Below are 6,000 nucleotides of genomic sequence, written 5' to 3'. Positions count from 1 at the left end.
CTTGTTTTATTTGAACGGATACAGGTAATGTTGCCCAGTGTCATACTGTTTTGCACAGGCAAGCACATGAGAATTAAATCTGGGCATTTCTGTTCTGAATTTTAAAAACCAAATTTTTTAAATCCAAAAATCAATGCTGGCTGTCTACTTTTGGGGAGTATATTTAAAGTAAAACCAGTGTGCTTTGGAACAAAGGGAGCTTACTACTTAAGTCACCTGTTGCTGTTAGAAATCCAGAGTACATACTTATTTATTTCATTACTCTAAATGGTGTCACGTTTTTCGTGAAGTGGAAAAGGCTCTTAGCAGGTCAGCCATATCTTTGGAAGTACATAAGTAGCACCAGTGACATTTTATCAAGTGGTTTTCAGTATGCACATATTAAAACTTTCATCCTCCTGCATCCCTTTTTTAAAGACACTGTAAATTACAAAAAATTAAAGAAAGCCAAGACTGTCAGCATGTTGGAGGTAGTTGGTAGTACTTTCTTCATGGCCCTGTCTTTCATGGCCTCTGCTAAATCCCTACTTACATAATTAGGACCGGAGGAATGACTTAAACAAACATCAAGAAGCTGATTGTGGAAGTATAAAATAATGAAAAGGAGACCATTAGGAATCTGGCTATTAAACAAAAAGTACACAGTTCCTAAGGCAACCAGCTCAGAGGGACGAATGGGGGACTGTGAACCAGTTTTAGAGGTTTCAGCCTGAGGGAGGCTGACCAGTGGCTAGGTAATTCAGTGTTTGGCTTCTGGAGAAGAAAGTTCTTTTCATGACAGGGCTCAGGATACAAAACAGAGGAGGGTGGGTCTTTGGTCCTAGTTGTTCCTTTAAGGCCACCTAACCACTGGGCTCAACCTCTTGCAGTTCCACCACTTTCCAGCAGAATCATAGACTTGCCCTCAACAGTTTGATTTGGGGAAAGAGATGACATAACAATGCAGTGAAGAATTGTCACAAAATAGTAAAATAATGGAATCTGTTACCAACTGAACTTTTTTTTTTTTTTTAGAAAGAAATATGTGGAGGCTGGAGAGATGGCTCATTCCTTAAGAGCCTTTCAGAAGGTCCTGAGTTCAATTCTCTGCACCCACATGACAGCTCATACAACTATCTAAGCTGTCTTCTAGTATGCAGATGTACATGCAAACAACACACATAACATACGTAAATAAATTAATCTTTTTTAAAAAAGAAATATGTAAAGAAAAAATATATGAGTTCTTCTGTGTGTTGTGTTTACTAACACACAAGATTTCTGTCCATTTTGTACACCTTTATTAAATGGTTTGAAAGCTATGTGCCAGTAGTTCTAATCTAAAATTGAAATTTTTAATTTAATTTCTAGTGGTAGAGTTAGTATTAGTTTTAAACTGTGTTTGTGACAAGAAGATATGTTTCCATACTTCATGATTTTTGTTGTTACCACTTCCAACTCATATTTGTAAGTTTTTTTAAAGATCATTCTCCTAAATGTTTTTAAATATTTCATTGCCAATAATATTAGCAATATTATCATTGCCTGTCATTTTTGTAATTATACCCTAGTTATGGATAGGTTGTTTATGTGTAAACATTATTTCAGCTCTCTGAGTACTTCATAAGTCTAGATAGAATTAGACCCTTGTTCTTAGTTGATTAAAGAAGTAAACCTTTTTTATACTTAGCATCAATATAAGACTAATATTGGCTTAGTTTGCCGCCATGGGATCTGTAGTTATATTTAATATCTATGTCACAGCCACATGTCTGTAACTATGGGGAGGAAAAATGTATACTTTTCATGTGGCCATATGTGAAAGCTTTTGAACATACTTTTCAAATTGATAGAATCACTTCCCATCCCAGTCATGTGTTCTGTTTTTGTCTCTGTCTCTGTCTCTGTCTCTCTCCCTCCTTCCCTCCCTCTCTTTTCCTCTCTCTCCCCCTCTCTCCCCTCCTCTTCCTCCTCCTCCTCCTCCTTCTCTTCCAACTCTTCTTCCTTCTCCTTCTCCTCCTCTTCTTCCTTCTCTTCTTCCTCCTCTTCTTCCTTCTCTTCCTCTTCCTTCTCCTCCTCTTCCTCCTCCTCCTTCTTCTTTGTGTATGTGTATATTGATTTTATTGGACATTCATAACAATGAATGATTATGAATATTTTTAACTAGGTACAACAGAAGATGCATCTTATTTTCATATGTCAAGTGAGACATTACAATTTTTGTGAAAACGTAAGCAAAGTATTAAGATTCCCTTGGTGAAGGAATGGAGCCTCAGAGACTGCTATTAATCGTGACTACAGGTGAAACAAATACTTCTGATTGTCAGACTATACATTTTCAAACTGAAACAATGGGTTTATTTTTCATCTCAAATCATGTAGCTATAGAAGTTCTCTTAAAGGAGAATTGAACCACTGAGTTGTTATAAAGAGGCTTTAACATATAATCACATTATCAGAATTAGAAAGTATTTTTTCTTTGATTGCATGCCTTGCATTTATTCACAAAAATAAGTTATTAGAAAAGAAAATTGTTTCTCTTTGACACTAAGCATTATAGCATATTTTGGATAGTTATTTAAGAGCTGTCTTTATCTATTATATATTATGTATCAATTTTTTAAAAAGCTTGTTCTTGAAGTTTTGAATAGAGTAGAGTAGTTGTGGGATGGCACTTGTTTGCTTGAGGCCTGAAGCCTCTGCACGGTAGTGCTCCTGTACTGTACCCCAGGGAATCTTGCTTTGGCTATAAAAGTTCTGCACAGAACAGCCATGAGTGGAGCTCAGGAGACACCCACACAGAGTGTAGTCATGTGGGTGTACACCCTGTGTGTCCTGCTCAGTGCTAAGATATGTGGGTAGACACAAAAACATTTCCTAGTTAAATTTCAATGAATTTGTAGGAAGCTAAATTTTATACATGAAAGTAAGCATCTACAAATGAACACTTTAGTCTACATATACATTTATGCATTTACCAATTTCTGTTCAGTTCCAAAACCTTCCCATATTTATAAAATAAAGTCATTTTTCTCCAGATATCCAGATTTTTCCCACTTTTGTTTCCCTAGACCTGGGCAACCTCTACTCAGTATTTCAAATGTATAGATTTAGCTATTCATTCCATTAAGATTAAATGATAATGGACATTTTTTTTCTGTCTGGTTTTTTCCCTTTACCTTTGTTCTTAGAGTGCACCAATTGTTTATTACCTTTTATAGCTGAGTAAGTTTTCCATAGTATATACCATCTCGAGTCTGTTTAATTATTTCCGATTAATGGGCATTTGGGCTACTATTACTCAGTAGCCATTTACTGAACATATTATTTCCTCATAAGTCGTCCCTAAAATCATTTGAATTGGAGCAAATTCTATTTCAATGGAAGAGCCCCATTGGGCAGAATCTAGTGTCAGACTGCAATGAAGTAATTCTTATACTGGACTTCCCAAAATGTGTGGATATCTTACTTTGGTAAATGATTTCGAACATACATTGATTATATGCACTATACCAAAAATAAATTATACTTCATTTTTACTATTTTAAAAAAAGTTTGGTTTTATGTATTTAAGGTATTCAACAAGATACAAAATGACCAGCATTGTAAGGTATCCCTAAAGATAATAGTAGTACTTAATATCTTGACAGTAACCAACAACTGTATAATTGGACTTGAAACTCACTCAACAGGAAGGATATCATTCCTGATACTATATTCCTAGCCAAAACCACTTAGTAAAGTCATTTTCTGAAATTAATAATCCCTAACTGCACTCTAAATACTTGTTCTTACAGATAAGGGTAGATATTATTCTTTATCAAAGAAGCCTGTCTTTATCATAAACAGAGACCATTACAGTAAGCCCCAACCAGTCAAAATACAGAGATTTTGAGGGTCAAGGATACCACAAGAAGACCTACAGAATCAACTAACCTGGGCCCTTGAAGGTCACAGAGAAAAAATAAGTAAAGTCCCTTCTAACTTTGATAGGAATGCTCCAACACTGTAGGATGCCCAGCCTAGTGAATACATTTACAGCACAACTATTGTTTAGAAGAGCAGGGAAGAGGAGGTAGAATGATTTTAAGAGCCAAAGGACCAGGAAGCGTTCTATCAAATGATGGCGAGATTGTGAAGCAAGGGGAACACACCTGATAGGAGTGCAAACTTGAAGAATCCCTTTGGAAATCAAGTTGACAGTTTCTCAGAAAATTGGTAGTAGTTCTACCGCAAGACACAGTTCTACCTCAAGACACTGTTCCACCATACCACAAGGACACGTGCTCATCCATGTTTGTAGCACCTTTATTTGTAATAGCTAGAAACTAGAAACAACCTAAATGTCCATTAACCATGCTCCCATCACAGACCAAAGAAGCTAAGTATCAGGGAGGGCCCAAAGGAGGATGCTTGAATCCCATTCAAAAGGGATATAAAATAGACTTGGGAGGTGGAGAGAGTGAGGGAACTGGGTAGAGATAAGATATGTGAAACTGGGAGGAGGTGAGTTGCAGGAGAGGGCTGGGAGAGAGAATGGAAATGGGGGAGGGGCATTTCTGGAAGAGCCAGAAACCTAGGACTCTTAGCAACTGAGGAAATTGAAACTGAAGTGGCCACCTTCTGTAGCTAGGTAGGACTTCCAGTGGAGGGAGGGAGCATCAATCTACCCACCCACAATACCTTCAACCTCATTTGTCCTCACTACAAGATGTGCAGGGTTAAAGATGGAGCAGAGACTGAGGGAACAGTCAAGAAATGACTGGTCCAACTTGAGATCCATCCCATGGGAGAGCATCAACCCCTGACACTATTAATGATACTCTGCTATGCTTGTAGACAGGAGCCTAGCATAACTATCTTCTGAGAGGCTTCATCCAACAGTGGATGGAAACTAATGCAGAGACCCACAGCCTAGCAATAGACAGAGCTTGGGAGACTTGTGGAGGAGTGCTGAGAAGGATTGAGGGATCCTGAGGGGTCAAGGATACCACAAGAAGATCTACAGAATCAACTAACCTGGGCCCTTGAAGGTCACAGAGAAAAAATAAATAAGTAAAAGTCTCTTCAAACTATGATAGAAAAGCTCCAACCATAAAATTTCAACAAGATGGCTGCCTTTAAAAGGCCTGAACAGGAGATGGAGGAAGAACCCTGAGAGAGGGGATCAGGGTTGGGGGCAGCATCTGGGATGTAAATAAAATAATTATTTTTTTAAAAAGGGTCCAAACAATTCTAGCACTTGACATGATAACATAAATAAGGGAAATCTCAATGGTTCAATCCATAGATGAAGAGCTACGAACAGTAAACAACTCCTGAGAGACTAAATAAATAACCAATCACCTGATTGGTTATACAATACCAAGTGGCCAGGCCTAGACATATACATGCAGACAACATTGAACAGACTCAACAAGTAGTATATTTAGGTTTATTTGTCTATATGTATATGTAACAACAATGGTTAAAGAGGAAATTTAACCATTTAAATTTCCAAGAATTTGGAAATTAAGAATTTGGGAGAGGGTAGATGAAAGGGGTAGATGGAAAATGAAGGAGGAAATTGTATAATTATATTGTAAGTGAAGAGATATTTTAAATGTAATATGATATGTAATAATGACTATCTTCAACATTAAATTTAGTAGTTATGAGTATTTGAATAACTTTAGTTAGAAACAATAATGATTTCTGTTCAAAATATCTAGTAAGCAAAAGTTTTAAAAGTTATATTTGTCAATGAAAATAGTTAATGAAAAATTATGGAAAACAACTTATTTCATATCCTATACATATAATAATTATATAAACAAGATATTTTGAAATAGCATAATATTACATAATCTAAATTTCCTATCCAAGTATGATTTCAAGAGAGGCAAGCTTAAATAATGGAGGTAATGGGGAACCATAATATCACAATGTTATTCAATGTGGTTTGGAAAGGCTTGGGAAATATTTGGAACCATTTTCTCATAAAGTGATTTAACCATTGACGTGTTGTCATAGCATTTTCCT

The 6,000-nt window shown here is 36.4% G+C and overlaps 1 protein-coding gene across 2 annotated transcripts in view; it reads left to right on the top strand.

Moving 5' to 3' along the window:
- Positions 1–1,018: 1,018 nt before the first annotated feature.
- The window catches only part of Gtdc1 (glycosyltransferase like domain containing 1), a 95,329-nt gene continuing 90,347 nt past the window's right edge, over positions 1,019–6,000 (top strand). The window contains exons 1-2 of one of the 2 annotated variants that reach the window (XM_031370154.1): positions 1,019–1,169; positions 2,147–2,280. The gene's annotated coding sequence lies outside the window, so the exon portion shown is untranslated. Of the gene's footprint in view, positions 1,170–2,134; positions 2,281–6,000 lie in introns of those variants that run through there. The other variant, XM_031370155.1, reaches the window with a different exon arrangement.

This window comes from Mastomys coucha, unplaced genomic scaffold, assembly GCF_008632895.1.
Source record: "Mastomys coucha isolate ucsf_1 unplaced genomic scaffold, UCSF_Mcou_1 pScaffold15, whole genome shotgun sequence".
Lineage (NCBI taxonomy): Eukaryota > Metazoa > Chordata > Mammalia > Rodentia > Muridae > Mastomys > Mastomys coucha.
Note: the sequence above shows the minus strand (reverse complement) of the source record. Positions and strands in the feature narration are given on the sequence as shown.